General features: G+C 43.7%; 1 long non-coding RNA gene across 1 annotated transcript; it reads right to left on the bottom strand.

Moving 5' to 3' along the window:
- Positions 1 to 4769: 4769 nt before the first annotated feature.
- LOC128815758 (uncharacterized) lies at positions 4770 to 14143 on the bottom strand. The gene is made up of 4 exons (XR_008439712.1): positions 14081 to 14143; positions 9852 to 9949; positions 4964 to 5274; positions 4770 to 4839 (listed from the first exon to the last, which is right to left on the bottom strand). It is a non-coding gene; the product is annotated as an uncharacterized LOC128815758 (long non-coding RNA).
- Between the last annotated feature and the right edge of the window lie 6066 nt (positions 14144 to 20209).

The following is a 20209-nucleotide window of genomic DNA, read 5'->3' on the forward strand; positions in this document are numbered from 1 at the left end:
GTCCCCCCTGTGAAGGGAGATCCTTAATTGACTGACTGAGGCTGTAATTCAGGGTAGCAATGAGCTTCTTGCCTCCACCCTGGACTGGCTTCTGATCTGCAGGCAAGACATAGAGCCATCACCTGTTAAGGCTTCAGCTGCATGTTCCTAGGACTGAGACCTCTCCACCCTCCACCAGCACTTTCCTGCCTTCGTTTTTAAATAGTCAAACACCAGGCAGAGTAAATTCCACTGGAGCATGGAAAAAGGTGGTGCATAAGTCTGTCTGGGGAACATGTGTGTCATTTTTCCCTGTCATCACCCTTCCTCCCTGGAAGCATCCAAACACGTGAATGAAGCATCCCAATCAAACCCCCTGCCGCCTTTCAGTAGCAGGAACATCAGTGACTCTACCGCCAAGATGAATTTGGCAGCCACGTAGCAGATTTTTGCATATGCTCTAAACAGCATTTGGATGGCAAGTAAGGACAAACACAGCTTTGCCCTTGAAAGCAAACTACCTAAGCTGACTGCTGCCACAGGTAATTAATAGTAACTGCTTTATATAAAGCAGCAGGAGGAGCAGTCCATTTTCCACTGCTCCTGAACTGGCCCGGTGGTGGCACTGGCATTGGGACAGAGGGCTCACGGCTGGAAGACCAGCACTGCTCACAGCACTGCCCACAGCAGAATTCACAGCCTCTTGCTGAGCTGCACAGTGCTGCCCTCAAAGACAAACCACCAGCCGTGGCCAGCTCAGCTTGGGAAGGCTGATGGGCTGGCAGCCCAAAGCAGTGTGGAGTTTTCCATGGTCAGTTATTGTGTTGGCATGGCCAGAAGCTGCTATTATTAGATGGCATATGAATCACCCACATGACTGGAATTAGCAGCCTCAGCCTGAGCTGAGCTGGACACTTATTGGAAAAGCCCTATTTAAGCCCAGCCAAGAGACAAAAAGTGGTCAGGGCTCTGAGAAATGGCTTTCCCAATGTGCACTTCAGCCCTGGCTGCTGCCTCTTCCAGCTGAGAGGAAAGCACCAGCTCTGGGGATTTCCCATGATCCTAATGGTGTGACAGAGGAAAGGAAAGATCAGGAAAACTACATCCCTGTTCAAGCATTACCAACCCCATGCAAAATATATCAAGAAAAGAAAAAACTTTGGGGATATAATCTTAAATCATGGTCTGATGGGGTTGGTTAAAAGGTCATAGCCTGACAAAGAGTACAGGTGAAGGGCTTACAAAGCTGCCATGCCCCTGCCTCGGCCTGGTCTGCTGCAAAGCAACATCAGCGTGCAACACAAGCAGCTGCTTAGCAGGGTAACAGGGCTCTGTGGCTGTAGGGCCCAAACTGGCAGATTACTGAGAACGCAATGGGTGCAGAGCAAAAGAGAGAAAAGAGGGAGATGGAAACACATTTGCTTTTCTGATTGGGAAAACACTGAAGCCCTTTGATTCCTGTTTTGACTCATTTAACCCTGGAACTGCAATAAGACAGCCCAGTAAGTAATACAACTTGTAGAAACTGCAGCTGCTAAAGTTTTCCTTCAGTCTTGTCACCAGTCATTTTGCCTATGTTGTTCCTAATTTACTCTTTTGCAAATGAGATAAAGTCCAGTCTCCATGTTCTCTTGCATGGTTGTGAATCAAATGCATCGGCAATAAAGTTCAATCATCAGAGCTGTGCTGTGATATTTGCTTCACCCTGAGCTTTTCCTACCAAAATTAAAATTACACACTATGTTTTCTTTTCACAGGACATGAAAGAGAATTTCATATGCATTGCAAAGTCACACCAAGCACATTGTGAAGAGTGGCAAAGTACACACCATTTCTTATAGCCTAAGAAAGGAGCTTTTATTTAATAATGAGCTATTACAGCACAGTACAAAGATTTGCTTTGTTCAGTGACTAGAAATTGTTTGCAGAATTTTCCAGCCACCGGGAGTTGACAGTTCACTTAAGAAATCAATTCTTAAAGCTAGAGTGCCTATATGCCTGTTTGGCTCTTGGAGCACTGCAAGCCCAGAGCTGCATGGGGTCCAGTCCAGCTCTCTTTTTCCATGGACTGAAACAGTGAAACATTTTTGGATATATTTCTTGGTGGAGGAGGCAAATCCATGGTTTTAGCTGTTTCTCCCTCATCACCTTCAGGAAAGATTAAAGCTTCTTATCCATACTGCTGAAAGCAAGGGATGAGAAGAAGAAAATTGTAGGAGTTTCAGTTGAGGCAAATAGATTGCAAGGGTGCTGCAGAGGGCTCAGCTGTGTGGGGTGGATTCTTAGCCCTCTGAAGCAAAAAATAAAGATATGCGTATCCTAGTAGAGATGATAGATAGAAAATATGGTGCACAAGGACTGGGGTGATACACTGCACTGAGGAAAGGTTTCCATCTGAGCAGAGCTAGGCACTGCCAGGAAAGAACTGGGATCTTCACCTCTTGCAAACTCTTCCTCTACTTCTATTAATAGGCATTAGTACCAATGCAACCTTGGTGTGCAGGCACACAGGATCCCTGGGAAATCCATTCCGTGCATTAGCATCTCTGGTGAGGGAGGTGATCTGGGACAGTTTGTTTCAATCCCACAGAGCAGGTCAGGTCTCTTGGCTCAAACACACAAATCACACAGCCAGTATGTTAATGAATGAGAAGCAAAGATGGCTCTTTGTCCCAGAGTGGGATTGTGGTCAGTGGGAGGGAACAGGAACCGGCATTCACCCAGGGCCATACTGGCAGCCACTCCACCACGGGGGTAATGCAATTACCAGGCTATTTTCTCATCATGCATCTTTAACCATTTTATTGATCCCCAGTGATCTTCTTGTAGAAGGGTGAAGGAGGAGGAGCAGAAATATGCTTGGCCCTTTAACTCCAAGTGAGGGTATTTAATGAACATACCTCTCCTTATTTACCAGCCAGCTTTCCCAGAAATATCAGAGCACAGAGCAAGAAGCTGACTTGATACTAAATCCTTTGGCAGGTTTAAAGGCACCAGAATCACAGTTCTGCCTGTCAGCTAAAGAAAGGCAATCTCTGAAAAGTCCCAGCACAAATTGTCCATGAACATCTTGCTGAGACTTAGGAGCCGAAGTCCTGAGTTGAGGAGAGGTACTAAATTCTCTAATATCAGCTTCTGAAGACTTCCTCTCTTTAGGTCTTTCCAAAGCACATCATGTGCAGGTGCAAATATATACATATACACACATGTTCATTTGTTTGATTATTTTTAAGCAAATTAACTCACTTTTCTGATTTTTTTTCTGGGACGGAAATTAAAATCCTCTAGAGCACCAGCCCCCCTCTGTCAGCCAACAACCTACAGCAGGGAGTTGGAAACTTGGCATTTGGCCCATGCATGAGCTGCAGGTTAGCACTGAGCAGAACCAGTTACAGTAGATCTGAAAAGCCTCATGTCTCTTCTGCACTCTGCTTTAATCTGCCAGGTGCTGCCATAATTCTTGCACGTTACCTCTGGTGAATGAAAAAAATAGTGCTAGTAAATAGGCTTGTTGCATATTGGGATGCAGCAGCAAGAAACTTCACAAATGCTTTGCCCCATGACATCACTTAAGCTTTTGTTTGTCTTTCAGTGGTGAGAAAAGAGTGGGAGGGGAAATTGACTTGAAGCAGCTCTGTCTAACTATTTATTTACCTTGTGTGTATGCCTCACACTCTTATTCATAGGTTACAGCCATGGACGCACATAAGGCCTTGAGTGTCCTCAGCACAAAATCCTCAAGAGAGGAGCTGGTTCATGGCATGCACAGAAGCATTACTATTTCATCACTTTTCTCATCAGATAACAACATAACTTCATTGCTACTTCTGGCAACCTCTGCACTTCCTTTCCCTATGTGTCCCTGAAGCACATGTTGCATGGGAAATGCTCCTCTGTTTTGACACACAGCTCAGCTTGAAACCAGGCGTCTGGGAAAAGAACACGGCAGAGCTGAGCCACCACCCCCCGATGCTCCACAGGGATCTGAAGATGGGCCTGCTGAACTGAAGTCTGGAAAGGAGAAGTGGGAAGGAAAGAGGGGCTGGGAGGGGGGAAGTAACTGGTCACACACCAAGTTGCAGTGGTGTCAGGAGTGCAGTAACTTTTGCCTGCAAACAGAAAAGCAGAGGTACCTGATCTGGTTCTAAACAAACATAGTCTTGGCACTAGGGTGACATCCCACGGTGACTTTTATAGCCATTTTTCTTAGGCCATTTCCTCTCCAGCACTGCACTCCTTGCATTCTCTCCCACAGTGAAATAAGCTGCGGGTGAGACAATTTACCCCACTCTGCTGTGGTTACTCAGCATCTGCTGGCAATGCCCTCATTACAGCTTGGCCCTTTGGTCCCAGATCAAATCATTTGGTTTGGACACCAGATAAAGTATGAGCTTTGTCTACAGACCTACACTTGGCCCCTTCATTGCAGCTCCTTTTAAAAGCAAAGAAGAAAAATGGGCATGATTCGCCTGACCAGTTCTAGACACTGAAATGAGGAGAGGTGACTCATTGCTATGCCTATGCTTCCCCATATTCTCCTCCATAAAGGGAGCCTAATGTAACTAGCTCAGATGGAGGCCTCTATGTTTAGTCAGATTAATCCCAGCTAAAGTGACTGCAGCTGCTGGAGGAATGTGAGCTTTCCCATAATCGCTTCCCTTCCTTCCCCATAGTTTTGGGACAGAGAGAATTATATTAGCTGATGAGTCCTTGAAGGATTCCTTGACATTTATGCAAAATCTGCTCAGAAGAATGTGTGTCTTCTAGGATCAAGCTTGAACACAGTTCTGTGGAGGTTCCAGGCACCAGGGCATTCAGAGGGCAATGCAACACTGGACACGCACTCTACTAGCAGGCAGCCTTAAAATGGAAAAAGCAAAAAATTAACAGAAGGAGCATCCAAGACATCTCTTGGGTTTGGACAGCTACTAAGTTGGCCACATCCCAAGAGAAATAACTTCTGCTTTGTCCTCTGGCTCCTTACCTCTGCCTTCCTCTTTTCCTTCTGCTTTCTTCAGTCATCTCCCTCCTGAATAGAAACTTTTGGGAGGCTTATTTCCTTGCACCTGTTTCTGCTGTGATGTAACTGTGGTAATAACCACTGTTGGACATATTTCTTGGGGTTTTTTTTGGTGCATTTTATTGTATTATGGTCATATTTAGACATAGGCTCAGATCAGAGCTGTGTGAAAGGCACATTCCCATGGTTTGGAAAGATCTGAAGCAAGAGTCAGACGCCTTCATCTCAGCTGGTCTTCCTCTTCCTAAAGTGCAGATCCAAAACCTAAGGTCAAGCTGGAGAAGTTCAAACACAAGTTGCAGTGCAACTGTGCACTGTAGGTGAGGCCAGTCTGTGGTTGTGATGGGATCAAGCAATCTGCAAAGATTTAAATTCTGCCTTAGCATGTGCTTTCTGCACTCCTTGATGGAAAGAAAGTAATTAAGGAAGGCTGGGAAAGCCAACTGGTGACTTGCCTTCCAGAAGCAGCAAATGAGACAACAGAGAGATCAAAAGATAATGTCAATAATAATAATGGTGATGATGATGATAATGAAGATAATGGAGTAACGAAGTAATATAGGACTCCAGTCCCTAGGTGGCCTTAGGATCTCTCTCCATGTATTTTAAGATCTCATGACCTTTATTTGCAGAGGAAACTGTGTATTTGGACCTGTTCTTTGATATGACCTGGTGCTTTCTACAAAATATGTTTTGACTCCCAGCTCTCACAGTTCAAATTGAGCCTGTTGTGAGCAACTGGCAAGAGTTCCTGTGCTGCTCAGGGTAGTCAGCAGCACCAGCAGTAAGCCTGAAGGCTTCAGACAGATCAAGACACCACAGTTCTCTGAAAGCAAAGCTGCTTGGTGCCACATATGAAGACTAGAAAAGACCAAAGGGGGAACTGGCTCATGCAATGTTACCAAGTGATTTTGGCAGGTTATTCTGAGGCAGGGCAATGCTCAGAAAATCCTCACAGAAGTGGCAGCCACAGGCAGGGCTATAGGCAGGTCCCAATGGGAGAGAGATGTACTGCATCATCTCACAACTCCAAAGCATTTGCCCCATCTATGTCCAGTGCTTCCAGAGATACCCAACAACACACTACCTGTTGGCCCAAACCCTTGAAGCTGAAGGTTGGGCACCATCACTGTCTCAGTGCAGAGCTGCATCAATAAACAAATTGAGGGAAATGTAGATTTTTTTTTTTCACCACCCTGAGAGAAAGGAACTGGAATAAGAACCAAGAGATGATCATTCTAATCAAATTTTACACACTCATGCTGGAGAGTTTCTGAGTTTCTGTCCTGCAGTGAACTCAGACATGTCTGTAAAGGCAATCTCCTTTACAGGTGATTTTACCATCTATAAAGGCAACCTCCTGAGGTGATTTTACTATCTCCTGCCTGTCCAGCAGTACCCACCATTAGGAAGGAGGATTTTACATCAAAGCTGAATTAGATTTGCTTCAGTGGCCCCTCACTGCACTGCTGATTCAGCATTACAAAGACATAACAAACCTTGATATAGAAAAGTTGACTGGATGTCACATTTTAACTCTTATAGAGGCTTTTATATTCCCAGACACTTTTCACAGCATTCGGTGACCATGCAGGAATTCCCAGCCACCATATCAGTGGTCCTCCACAGAGTTTCCTCTTTCTCACTGAGGTCTGGATATGGTGAGACCACCACCTGGTGCTGCTGCCCAGGGATGCTCCTGACGATGCTTCTGCCGTCCCCAAGTCCTATTATTTGCTTCTACCTTCCCAGAGTCAGCTGAGCTCTCTTAGCCCCACTGAACCAGCAGCTATTGTGGAGGCAGTTACCACAATGACCCCATAATCCTGTTTTCCAAGGCAGAGTCTCCTGTCCTGTAGGTACAGCTTGAACTCTTTTTTCCCAGATGTATTACTTTTCATTTAGCTAAATTAAAACACATTTTCTTGGACTGTGATCATTCAGCCAGCAATTCTGATCCCTCTGTAACTGTAAACTATTCTTGCCATTATTTACTGGGCTGCAGGTGGACAGACTGAAACACGAGCTCTGCACAGGCTGCCCCCATTCAGCTTAGCTGGCTGTTGATGCTGTACAATAGTGACAATTATTTTGGTGTCTGGGGAGAAGACTATTTCACGACTGACTCTTTCAGCTGAAATATTCAGGTCCTCTGAGATTTGGGAACGCATTTGGGATTGTTGAAGGAGTAGCATCTTTTTCTCCACAGCCTGTCTCAACATTGAATGATAACCTCTCACTGACTCCTCCTCTTCATTTCTTTTGTATATGGAAAATCACAGATAAGAAAGAGAGAGAGAAGGAAAACAGATAAATTCATTAATTTATGCTCTGTGTCATGCAATGACAGAGCCACTGAACTGACATCAACCCCTTTCCTGTCCACCCCACCACAGCTGAATCCCACCCCAAGCCATGTAATGTGGCCAAATAAAGAAACTGAGGCACAGGAAAGATGAAAAATCAAATTGTCACCCTCCATGCTAATGCACACAAACTGCTGCAATGAGGTTTCCTTTACAGTAGAACAGCTCTTGGTACATTGTAGGAAAGTAGAGGTTTGGAAGATCTCTCCATAGCAATTCTAATGCTCTAAAGAAATTACAGAGAAATTACATACATTTATTGGATAATTATTTTTTTAATACTCTCTATGTCCACAGCATATCTGAGAACAGGATAAGTATTCTTTCCATGCAACTCCAGAAAGGTCAGTAAACTTATCCTAGTCATGAGTTTAATGACATTTGGGTCAGAAGTACCATTTGCATTTCTGCAAAACCATTATTGCTAACAGCTCTGGGACAGTGTGCGGGCACACCAGCTCCTTCACCGTCCCAGTGCTGTGTAGCCTGAACATCAGACATCTGAAGAGATGACATGGCCTTTCAGCTCTTCTCCTGGGCTATGGCATAGAGGAGCCATACAGATCAGGACAATCAAACAATACTAAGCAATCCACGAGAGGTCATCTGTTCCTGTAGGATGAGCCACCAGGTCAGGGAACTTGCCCTCTGTTTGTGAAAGAACGTTAAGCAATTTCCCAGGAAATTCACTCTCCTATTAGCACATCTAAAGCACAGTGTTAGTAGGAAACACACAGCCTTACAGAGCAGCCTTCAAACAGCCCACTCTGCATTTGCTCAGCCACAGAGATGCAGGCCAGCCGTGGCGTGTGGCTCACCACCTAGGCTCTTATCCCTCTATTTACTGAATCAGAGGCTGGTGTCGTCACAGAACATGCTGCAGAGGCCACCGGGCCACACACACATACCTTTCTTGTACACTTTGCCTAAATCCCACTGATCAATGACTTCCTGCATGGTCACTGAAATGCTGTGGGAAGAGGCACATAAAATTCCCTGCTCTCATTTAGCCCTCCTGTCAAAGCTAGAGAAGTCCTGGCCCAGCTTCAGCTACAAAAACATATGAAATATATCAGCTGAGGCTGAATAGAATAGAAACTGATGGCCAGTCTGGATATTGCTGCTGTTTCACTGGGAAGGTTTACTTCTGAAGCCAGTGCGGATGATTCATCCAAGAGCCCAGGTGCTCAGGCCCTCGCCAGGTACTATGGTAAAGGGCCAGAGCCAGGTTTAAGGGAAATTGCTATAAATCCACTACCTATAGGCTTTGCTTACCAGTGGTTAAAGCACCACCAGGAACAATGAGAAGCACAATTCATTTTGTAGCATTGGTACTTTTGTCTTCTTTTCATGGCTCCATCTTGGGCACTTGTGATGAAGTAATCAGAGAATTGCAGGAAGAGGGAAGCCCTGTCTTGGCAAATGACTTCCAGATTTTGATATCTGGCTTGATTTTAAAAAAGAATGGAAAACAAAAACATTCCCATGCTTCTAATGGGAGCCTGATTAAAAACAACAACAACAATGGACACAAAACACATTACTTACAAAAAAATTCAGTCCTCACTTGAAACATACAATTTGGAGAGATGGCTGAAACTGGATGGTGAGACTTTCACAGATGGAGCCTCCACAAGAGACATACGGTTTCTTGTTCCTTATTCTAGACAGTTTTTAAGTTGGGTTTTCCTATTCACAGCAAGCACTCTTTGCATGGAAACAACTACAGGGAACTGCTAACTAGTAAAAGAAAAGAACAACGGTAATTTCTGTTGTGACTTTAAAGTAAAAATATTGAGAGAAATGCCCATTTAGGTCTAAAAATCAGTAAAATACTTGATTATGCTATTCTTAAACAAAGTACGTATTTGTTTTTTTCACTTAAAAGCTTATGCAATTAAGTCATAGTTTTATTTGACTAACAGTAATTGTTAAACGATAAATGCCAGACAAACTCTTATTCTCAGCTGTATTAATTTTGTTGTATAAATCTCAAATTGGGCATAACAAAAATGAACCAAGTTGATCTGATAATTAACTCAAAGAATGAACAATGTCTTTCAAATGCCTACATATAAATTCTGAAAGTTGGTACAGCTGGTAAGGGAAAATGAGATAAAAAATGACATTAGGTGGGCTGAAAAGCCTCCAACACCAGGATGTTGTAATCTCATCAGGAATGGAAGAAGCAATAAGACAAATATGTTCTAGGTGCCACCACCCTCTAGGGACTCAGACCAAAAAATCTTGAACTTGGGTGACTGCATAGAAGAAACCCAAGAAGAAATAATGGGTGCTCTCAGGATCACTTGGCCAAGGAAAATGAAAAGTTGATTTACTCCTTCAACAGTTGTTTCTTTTATGCAGGAAAGGAAAAAAAAATAAGTTGGTTGTTACAGGTGATTTGAGTTTGAAATATTTTTGAGGTTACATTGATACCACTGAGAAACAGTCTAGAGTTTCTAAAACTAGCAGATAATACTTACACAATAATTACATACAGAAGATGACTTTACTATGGACCTCATTAGGATGGAAGTCACTGGTTGTATCAGGACCATTAATTGTGATGTGATTACAGTCTCTGTGGGCAAAGAGAAATTTCCAAGTAGGATTAATATACTCAACTGTTGTATCAAAAAGATTTCCAAAGCTCCTGTAAACTGCATTCAAAATTAGTTAGGATGAAAAATCTAAATAGAAAAAAAATATGAATGAAAATTGTGCAGGCACAATAAAAATTAAAAGAGAAATAATTAATCTGCCTCCCTCCACAATCAAGCTTAAGCTAAAAACTCATTCAAATTCATCAGCAAGTGGAAACTACTAACTATATCTCTAACAAAAAAGGAGGAAAAAGTAAAGAATATTGATGACATTGTGAAATACAGAAAGGGAAGCTGTGGACCTTGATGGAAATGGTGCCTCAATATTCAGGCTTTCTATATTTAGGTAGAAAAAAAGGTTAAAAATATATTAAGAACAAAAATAATCCTAGTAAAACTGGTAAAGTTGATGCAGAAAAAGCTGAAATGGTTACCTATTACTTCAGTACTGGAAATGAGCAGCAAGGAAATTATTTTATCTGCAAAGGCAAATTATCTACCAGTCCATTAAGAAATAAACAACTATTAAAATTCAGCAGCATCTTCTTCTGCCTGAGACCTGTGCCACAGAAGTCTTGAGAGGCATCCTGTGGAATGCTCTGCTTCAGAAACACCACATAATACCCTGTTGGGCTGTAGGTAAGTGGAAAGGTCAATATGCCTCTCCTCTGGGCTTGGAGTGGGAGGTGGAATGGAGGAGAAGGAGGGGGCAGAGGACAAACAGGGCACTGCAGCCTTGCTGTCTGGCTCTGGAGCACAGGCTGTGGCTGCAAGTCACAACTGCCAAAGGAATGTTAAAACCTGCCAAAAGCCAAACAATAAATGACAAAACTGCATCTAAGTGAGACTCTTTGGGAGGGGGGTTTCTTTATGCAATCACAAAGAAGATTCAGAGGCATCTCAATTTCTGCATGAAGGACAGAAACAGTCCCCACTAAATCTTCCTCCATCAAGCAGAGAAAGCCATCACAACAGTTCAAGCAGGACAACTCTAACCTGATCAAATGGGAGAGCTGACACCAAGTGTCAAGAATAGGGGCGAATTAATTACTTAAAGATGTTGTGGATGGCTCTGTTTCTTGATGTTTCATTGGCTTCAGCAAGGAGAGATTTCACACCACCAGCTGCAGTCAGCCAAGTTACTCAGCCAGTCTCTCTAGCCTCTCCCTGGCCCATGGGCTTCAGAGGATGATTCAGTGTGCCTAAATTCAGCATCTGCTTTGAAATGCATTCTGAAGGAAAACACCTCACCCCTCCCCCACTTCCTACTCCCTGATTATCAAAGGGTCTTAGGGAGACCAGGTTTGTGCCAGGTAAGCAATTGGGTAGCACCAAACTTCTTTCAGCTTTTGAGGAAGTCCTCTACAGAAAAATCAGTGCAACAGGCTCTTCTTAAAGATCAGAATTCAGGCACTGGTGATAATGATGCATGTGGCTGTTTCTGAAGATCCAGCAAATTACCTATAAAATTTAGACCCTGACTAAAACACTTGCCCCAAACAGATCACAGCCTGCCTTCCCCACACTCCCCACCACGCCCCCACCACCACCACCACCACTTGACTCTATAAAGTATTTGTTCAGTATTGCAGAGTAGCAACTAACTGGCTTTCACAGGCTATTTCCAGTTCACAAATGGCTCATATCACAGAGAAAGTGAAAAGCCATAAAATAATCAGTACCTTCAGTAAACAGGCAAACCCACTCTTGGAAAAACTGAGGCAGGAAGAACTTTAGCAACAAAAATCTTGAGTTAGACAGAACCAGGTCTAATTGCATTCTTTATATCCAAGTGATATAACCCAACTTGGCAGGAAGGCTAGACTACATGATCTCCAGAGGTCCCTTCCAACCCCCAAAAATTCTGTGATTCTATGAGAAAAATCTGGACCGTCGATTTGTCTGTGTTTTGCTTTCCTTTCAGGAGAGACATAAATACACTTTGTTTTCCTCTCTTATTTGCTCTCTATGAGTAGTGGTCATTTTTCTCCATCCCTGCAAACATCTATTTCTTCCTTTACAGCAGTTTTGCCAGATGCCTTTTAATTTATTACCTCTGTCACCTGCTAAAGTGCCGTTTATCAGCTGACATCTTCAAAACTGCATGGTAGGGGGTGGGCTGTCATTCATCACTGAATCTGGTAAAGAAGTCCACAACTGTGCAGCTTTCCAGCTACCAGCTGCCCAGGTAAAACCTTAAAACCTCAGTGGAGCCATATGCAGCATGAGCCACACTAAGGAGATTGTGGGGGCTGTGTAGGCTGTGAGTCTCTGCAGCTCACAGTGCATGGAAGTGAACCCAGATACACTTGTAGATGGTACCTAATGAACACTGCACGTCTCAGGCAGAATGTGCCCATTTTACATGTGATGCTTGGAAAGGTGGCCTGCACTCTTACTTTTCCTCAAGTCTACACTCACTGCTTGCAAATCTCTTTTTCTTGAGGCGCAGTTTAGTGGTATGAAGCTAGTCAGGGCTAAGGGCTCCGTCTCCATGCTAAAAATCTCAGTGATTTCACTTCTATCCATGTCTAAACTGATGTAGTTAAGTTAAACCACTGAAACTCCAGTGGGAACACTTTGGCTGATGTTTGGTTAGAACATCCAGATTCTCAGCTGATTAAAGCTACACTACATTAAGCATAGTGCAAAACTGTGCTAAGAGAATGCACTTGGAGATTGCTCTTCTTCAACTAAAGTGGTTTACTAGAGTAGAGTTGTTCATTCATGGGAAAAAATTCTATATATTCCTAAGTACATTCACAGTGGAGAGCTGCAAAAACATTTTGTCAGTCATTCTTAGTCTCTCATTAAGGGCTACACATTGATTATTTATTTATTTCTAATTTAGCAACAGCAGTAGCACAAATTGCCTTCTTGACCCGAGGTAGTTGCCAAATGTTCAGTTCAGAACCAATTTCAGTGCTACTGTAATCCCCTGAACTGGAGAGCTGGAGCAGAAGTAAAGCTGAGCCAACCTGAAACTGTAGCTGCACAAATGGCGCCAATCTAATTAAGTTATGAAAAACTGTCCCTCTGGAGATGACTCTCCTGCAGCTCACAAGCAAAAGGTAGAGAACATGTGAATCTGGCCACAAGCCCCAACTGTTGACAACCCAACTTACAAAGCATCTGTACACATGCCCTTTGGGAAGAAAGATAAGTGCTACTCTGGGGAACCACATATTTGTTTAACTCTTTGTTCTGTACTTGTCCAGGCCAGGAGAAAATGTTTCATATTATGCTGAATACCATCTCAGATTCTGGCAGGATTAGTTGTCAATATTATTACAGCCTCTTCAGTTACAGTGCTTCAGCAATAAAGTAGTTAGACTGGCTTTGAAATACAGAAATTCAGGCAATACAATCACACTATGAAAGAGTGCTCATTAGCCTTTGGCTGACCTTGAAAAATTGCGTTTCTCTCCAATTCGTCCACAAATTGCCTTTAAGGAGACCTCCTTATTTCTATCAAGACACAAGGTTTGACTGTGTGACTCATATTTTTTAGCCACTCTCTCACGATCAGAAGGCATGCTTGCCTTTTAACACGCAGCCACAATTGCTACAAGGAGGATACATAAAAATGGTCCGACAGTCTTTTAATAGGGACATGTTCTTATTTGTTTGGGATTTTTTTTTCCAACCTCAAAAGTTTCATAATGAAACAGTTGGTCTTGTAAAAAAATGTCACTCATCATCTCAAATTTTATGTCTAGCTCACTGTAAGGACTTTGTCAGATTGTGACTGGGCATGGTCCTAGCTGACGAAGCTGAATTAAGTGTAATCAGATATGTTTGGGGACATGAGGAGGCTCTCAGAGGGATGTGTTCTCTTGTTTGAGACAAATAGCATTGCCACAAAATCTGACTGTTGCTGGACATAGGTCACTAAATATGTTGAACCATTAGGTTGACCCATATCCTGAATCTAACAGCTGCTAACAGCAGCCCTTGCAGCTTAATGAGAGATTCTCCAGGAAAACACTTGGACAAAGGAGGGGGGAGCTGTGCTCAAGGTGCACCTTGCCCTAACAGAACAGGTTTGGATGCCTCCACAGCGTTTTCAGCAGAACTTGGCACTGGCATGCAACACCTGACATAATTACCTGCCTGCAGCAAGGCTGGAGACAAATCTGCTCAGCCATTCTTCTGCTCCTGTTGCACAGCAGATGATGGACCAAAACAGTGCCAGAGGTGGGGAAAAGCACTTGAAGGAACTGCAGCTTGGATGTCACAATTCACCCGAGGAACTGGAGCCTGTCTGAGGAGCTGGATCAGAGCATGGTTACAGGCTGATGGGCTACACCTGTAATGCCATGGCCACGCTGCTCTCGGACAGCATCCTTGCTGAGCAGAGCCTCTGCACATCGGCATCCCTCTGCTCAGCTCTCCGCACGGGAGCATCGCTGTCAGCATTGCCGCAGGAGGGGTCCCTCTTCCTTGCACCCGGGCGATGTAGCAGCGTGTGCTGGCGGATGACACAGCCGCACAGGTCTAATTCCACCCAAAAGAGGGCAGTAGTGCTTACAGACACACAGTCAAAGCAGTAGTTTACACTGGCTGCTCGACTTTCCCAACCAAGCTGACAGAAACTCCCCATTTCTTGGCACAGGCAGAGCAGTCCACAGAGCTCTGTCTTTCACACACTTAGCCTCTGCTCTCATTTCCTCCCTTTGACTCATTAGTTGTTTTACCATAATTTCTCTGGAAATACAATGAAAAAAAAATCACATGGATTCATCCATGCCAGTGCTGAGTACCAGGTGCCTCTGTGTTACCCCCATCTATCAGTTATTCAGCTGCCAGCCAGTACATGCCTTCTGCAGACGCAGCTTCTCAGACAAACTGTGGCTTGGGTGTAGTCAGGAATGGAAAATTGAATACACCACAGTTTATAGCAATCAAGCAATGTTCAGAAGCTTGATGTCACAGGAAACCACTGATATTGTGAATAATTCAGAGCAATTAAAAAAATTCCCGACATAACCAGCGGTTTTCTCCCATTGTAGCTGCTATGTTTTCAAGTAGCCTGTTTGTCCAGTGCTTTCACTCTCACCTTTGACAGGTGTAGTTTACAAAACAATATAATTAAACCTGAGCACCTGCCATTAACTTTTATACTTACCACTCTCATCACTCAGCCACAGGGCTGTATAGGTTTCCACGGTCTTAAGCGAATGCAGGTAACAGACTTGAAATGGGAAGAGACACTTGCTTTGTTTCCCAGCATCAGAGGGTTTCTCAACCTGGCAACCTCTGCTGTGTTGAGGTTGTTCAGTTAATGCTGTTTTCTCGGCTTCAATGCTAAAAACACCAGACATACTAGCAGCAGCCAAGGTATTAACAACAAAAACAGCAGCAAAGACAATAGCTACACAAGTATAGCTCAAGAGCTTAGCTTAGTTTAATGGTACAGGATCTGCACAGCCTCTGGGAGCTGGACCCAGTGCAAAAACCACAGCCAACTTTCCCTCCTCTATTGCTCTTGACAGTTGGGAATGACCCTGCTTCACATCAGCACAGCCCTTTACTCCCAGGTGAAATGAAACACAGCCCCAGCATGCTGTGGTGAACACAGGCCTGGAGGTGTGATTTCTTACACAAAATATGTTTGGACAGAATGTGGTGCAGTAGCTGCAATGTAGTTGCTTTACACAGCTGGGCTGATAGCATTGCACAGCAGTCCTGCTGCTGATGTACCTCCACATGACACTGTGTCCCCTCACCAGGGCTCCAAACAAGCCAATGAGTCTGCCACTGCCTGCTGTGACAGGTCACTGTGCAGGGTCTCTGTGCTGAGAAGAAAATTCTCCTTCAGGTTAAATCCTAAGACTGTCTTTCCTGGGCATGAGAAGCCTGGTAAGAGGATGGGGCAAGGTGGAATGTAGGAGGATGGGTTACACCTGAGCAGCTTCATGTCTAGTGAGACAGCCCTTTCAGAAGAGGTAAGAATGTCACCCCTTCACTCATAACTGTCACATGGTGTCCTTTAAGACTGTTTCTTCCACTGACAGAAACCAATAGAGCAGGGTCAGGTCCTTAAATCACAGATGTCTCTGCTCAGAAATTATCTGATTGTGCCACATGTCCCAGATCTAGCTGCCTTAGCATGGGCATGAAGCACTTCTGGGACACTTGATAGGACCTCAGGTTTCAGGGACTGGGACATGCCAGTGGGCATTTAGGTGACTAGGGCATTTAAACTGGGTCTGTATTCTTGCATTTGAACTAGACTCTCCTCTAAGTAAAGAGAAAACCTATGAGTTTTCCTGGACATAACCTCCTTTCCTGAGGCTGCTGGGACATACAATCCTCTAAGTAAAACTCAAAAAGCTTACTATGTCTCTTCAAGGAGAAAACCCTACTCGCACTGTCAGAGCAAGACCTACCACTCTTAGTGGTGCATGGTGCGGACAACTGAGCAATTTCAACTGCCTGCTAATCCATGGGAAAAGATTAGTGTAACTCTTGAAAGAAGAATCAGGTTATTAGTACTGCACCTGAGACAAGAAGAGCTGGTTCCCAATGGCTCTGTAGTACTCCCAGATTTAGAGCTGGTGTTGGAGCCAGCAACTGACACAAGTATTGCATGATGTTGATCTGCTCTCCAGTGCCTGTATTAGTTGTTGACATTTACCAGATATCTGCAGACAGAACTTCAGCCTGCTCTGCAGCTTTAAAAGTGGCACAGGTAAAAACCTGTGTTTGCTTTTGTTTCTCATTTTAAGCATGCATGTTTAGATGTGCGTACTTTCCGCTTCACTGCAGAGGTGACCGAATCAGGACAAGGACCCTCATAGGCAGTATGATGCAATATGGAATATCTGTGCCTTTTTCTCCAGAGACAGAGACAAAAATTATTGCTATTGAGTGTTAGGAGAAGATGAGCAATGTCAGTATTACTGCACTTGAAAAAATGCAAATATGAAATTCTTTCCCAGTGAATAGTGATAGTACCATGCTATGCAGAAATGCAGAGAATTAGGCAGTGTCATCCCATGTGATTTGTACATACTTAAGAGGGAATTAAATCCTTGTGAACCTATCCAGTTTAACAGACGTTGAGGCCTGATTTGGCTTGTTGATGTGCCAGTTTTACATGGAGGCAACTCCACTGAGACCTGTGGAGTCATTAAACACTGACAGAAGAAAGCTGCAAGACTCAGATCCTGCCACACTACTTGCCATGCCAAGAAACAGCAGGCATTTCCCAAACACTTCATCCATTGAGCAATAGCAGCAGCACTAGCAAGGTCTTCCGTGATTGGCTTTGCCCATCGCCTTACCCTGGAGTCCATGGGGGACCGTCTCAGGGAGTAAGAGGTCAGTAGTTTATCTAGACCTGTTCTGGTTTGGACCTCCTTGCAGTATTACAAGGAGACCAACATCTGCCTTCTGCCATTTGCACATCATCCCAGCTCGCAGGCTTTGTAAGGGTCCTTTGCTGTACCATTTGGTGCCCAGATTTCTCTTCTCTCTTAAATTACTGTCATATACTGCAACCACTTTAATGCTGGAGCTAATGCAGCACCTTCTCTGCTGAAAGGCTGTGTTTCCGGTATTTTAATTGCAATTTATCTCATTGTAATCATTATCACCCCAGTGAGCGATTGCCTTTTCACCAGTAGTGGGCCATATGTTCTGGTTTACAGCAATGTTACACCCCTGACCTTCCTCCTCATTTTTGCTGTCAAGAGAAAACTCAAAATCAAAGCAATATTCTTTACATAAGCCCTTCTGTATGTGCAGGGACCGGAGACATGCGGGCTATGAGCATCCCTCCTGTGTGTGTGCAAGAATTCCTGCTGCACCAGGCACGAGAAATCAGGCGTTTTCTGGGTGCAAACCACATTCAATGTCAAGAGCAGCCTATGAGCAAATGGAAGTCTGAGCATCTACTTTGTGCCCCATGCATAGAGGAAGGGCGGAGCAGGCTACAGGGGGATGGGAAAGTGGCCTGTGTTGTGATACTGTGGGTTTTACTTGCCGACTGATTTTACTTATGCAACTGCATTAGGTCTCCCCATGTCCTTGCATTTGATTAACTTTTAGAAAAAGAGTAGGTGTAGGGATGCATGAAAAGCTAAGTGTGTGCACACTGTGAGGAGGATCCAGGCTTCACTCATGATTTATGTTGTTCCCAAGAAGCAATTTGTCAGCTTTGCAGCCATGCAGACTTGCAGTCTTTTCTTTTCTTGGCCTTGAAATCAAGCTGTGGGAGCTGGGAGAAAAGATTGGGTTTCCTCTTTGTTGTTTTGATATTTTCCTATGAACCCACCCAACCTTGCAACATTGCAAAATTAAGGCATTGACAGTTTTTATTTTTTGTGTCCTGCTGAGGGGAGGGACAGAAAGAGCTGGGTAAGATTAAACAATGGAAATTAGAGTGGAATGGAGGAGTGTGTAAAACAAGAAGGTTGAGCTTATGAAAAGCAGGACCAGGCTTGGGAAAGAAAGGTCCTTATAAGTGTTTAAATATTGTCTTAGAGCTGTGCTATGAGTGCACCAAGTACCAACTGAGTAGCTAGAGAAAGAGCAGACAGGTATAGAGCTACTAACACAGCTTTTGTAAGTTGCTATTCAGCCTCAGGCACTAACTGTGTGACTTCGCCAGTAGCTAAAAGTGCTAAATACGCGTGGTCATATGTGTACATTGAATTGCCAAAAAAAAAAAAACCAACCAACCTTTGGATTAAAAATTACAGTGTAATCACACCAGGTAATCCTAGGGAGTGTGGCAAACTTTGCAACTGCTTTGAGTTACCCTTGTCCCCGGCAATTCTCTGTTCAGTGTGTTGTCCTTGGCTGAGGTGGCTGTGCCACTAATCTCAGTGCTGTCAGGCCTCTGGCTCACTTGCCTGTTCTCCCCTGTTGTGTTCTATTTCATTATGGAGTACTGGAGTAATATGGGGTAGTGGTTGAAGTTCAGCTAGAAAGAAAATCAGAGGCTTCGATGTTTGACAGACCTGCCTGGACTGGACCAGCAGGGCCTGATTTTTGGGAGATGATCAGTACCTTGTCTTTATGAATATGAAGGGCTTCTGGGAATCCCATGAGATGGCTATGTCCTTCTTCATCACCAAAATCAATTTTAAAACACAGCATTCATTTTCATGTTTTCATAATGCCTCATTTGCAGGCATGTGATTAGACCTAATTAATGCTTGTAATCAATTAATTGCTTCAGGTGAAAAATGCTGGAGAAATGCAGAGCGCTGCTTGATTGAATGCTCTTTCATTGGCTAATGGATATCTCTGTTACTCTTTTAGATTCTGCTTAAGCAGGCAAAACATCAGTGTTTGTGTAAAACAAGCCTGCATTGATCTCTCCAGCCAAGAGGGGTCTTTCTAGTAATTAGAAGGGTGGTGACAGGAATAGATTTGGCTGTCTGGAGGACAAGGGGGACTGGAAAGAGTTTGGATTTTTTTGTTGTTGTTTTTGTTTTCTTGAGTTTGGTGGGTTTTTGTTGTTTTTTGTTTGTGGGGTTTGTTTTGTTGGGGCTTTTTTGGGGGGGGTTGGTTTGTTGGTTTGTTGGTTTGTGGGTTTTTTTTTTTTTTTTTTTTTTTTTTTTTTTTTTTTTTTTTTTTATTTGAAAGCTATGCAGCAAATAACAAGGAGAAGACTGGTAAGATCTTTTGACTTTCAGCTGTAAAAAAATCATTTAACATTCTCTGATAAGCCTCTTGATTTAAACAGGCAATTTCTGCTCCCTGGGAGTTCCATTTGAGTGAGTCTGGCCCCAAAACTTCAGAGGTTCAAATCTCTGGAACCAAATTCCAGGAAACATTCATATGTGGATGATACATCTGTAACAGATACAAAGGGGAGAGTGGAAACATTTGGCAACTAGGAGCTGGAATAATTTATAACTCCAGCTGGTACTTCTCTTTTTTCAGGTGAAATGAGTTTAGGGGAGGAGGAGAACCTGTCAGTGGCATGTTTTGTACTATGTCTACATAGTTAGGCTTTCCCCCATGAACTATTCAAATGAGGCCAGTTTCATGAGTGCACAGGACCAGCACTAGCTTGGTCTGCTCTCCAACACCCTGCACAAAGGTTTCCAAGGATCATTCCCATTGTATTTTTCTGAATTCACACTAGTATACATGTGAGAGCAAACTGCAAATCTCTCTGTGGGCTCTAGTGGCCATGTACAAGGTGTGGATCCTAATGCCTGACCTGATTGTGTCTTTCTGGATACTGCCAGAGCAGAACCATTTATCCAATGCTATGC

The sequence above is a fragment of the Vidua macroura genome, chromosome 1, assembly GCF_024509145.1.
Source record: "Vidua macroura isolate BioBank_ID:100142 chromosome 1, ASM2450914v1, whole genome shotgun sequence".
In the NCBI taxonomy this organism is placed as follows: Eukaryota; Metazoa; Chordata; class Aves; order Passeriformes; family Viduidae; genus Vidua; species Vidua macroura.